The sequence below is a fragment of the Tupaia chinensis genome, unplaced genomic scaffold (assembly GCF_000334495.1).
Source record: "Tupaia chinensis unplaced genomic scaffold, TupChi_1.0 Scaffold149922_1, whole genome shotgun sequence".
Lineage (NCBI taxonomy): Eukaryota > Metazoa > Chordata > Mammalia > Scandentia > Tupaiidae > Tupaia > Tupaia belangeri.
In genome coordinates, this window is record NW_006209766.1 from 1162691 (window position 1) to 1163118 (window position 428).

Consider the following 428-nt stretch of genomic DNA (forward strand, 5'->3'; position numbering starts at 1 on the left):
TGGTGGGAATGTAAATTGGTCCAGCCACTGTGGAGAACTGTATGGAGGTTCCTCAAAGACCTTTAAATAGAACTATCATATGATCCAGCAATTCCACTCCTGAGTATCTACCCAATGGATAGGAGAGCACTCGGTTGGAAAAGCACTTTCACTTCTATATTCATTGCACCTTATTTACGATTGCTAAGACATGGAACAAACCCAAATGTCCACAAACAGATGAATGGATTGAAAAAATGTAGCACATATACTCCATGGAATACTATTCAGCCATAAAAAACAACAAGGCCCTGGCATTTGATAGAAAGTAGACGAATATGGAAGATTTGTTGCTGAGTGAACCAAGTCAGGCTGTGAAAGAGAGACATTGCATGTCTCCACTTAACATATACTGACTGTCTGCACTCTATAGTAGAGACTGCAAGACT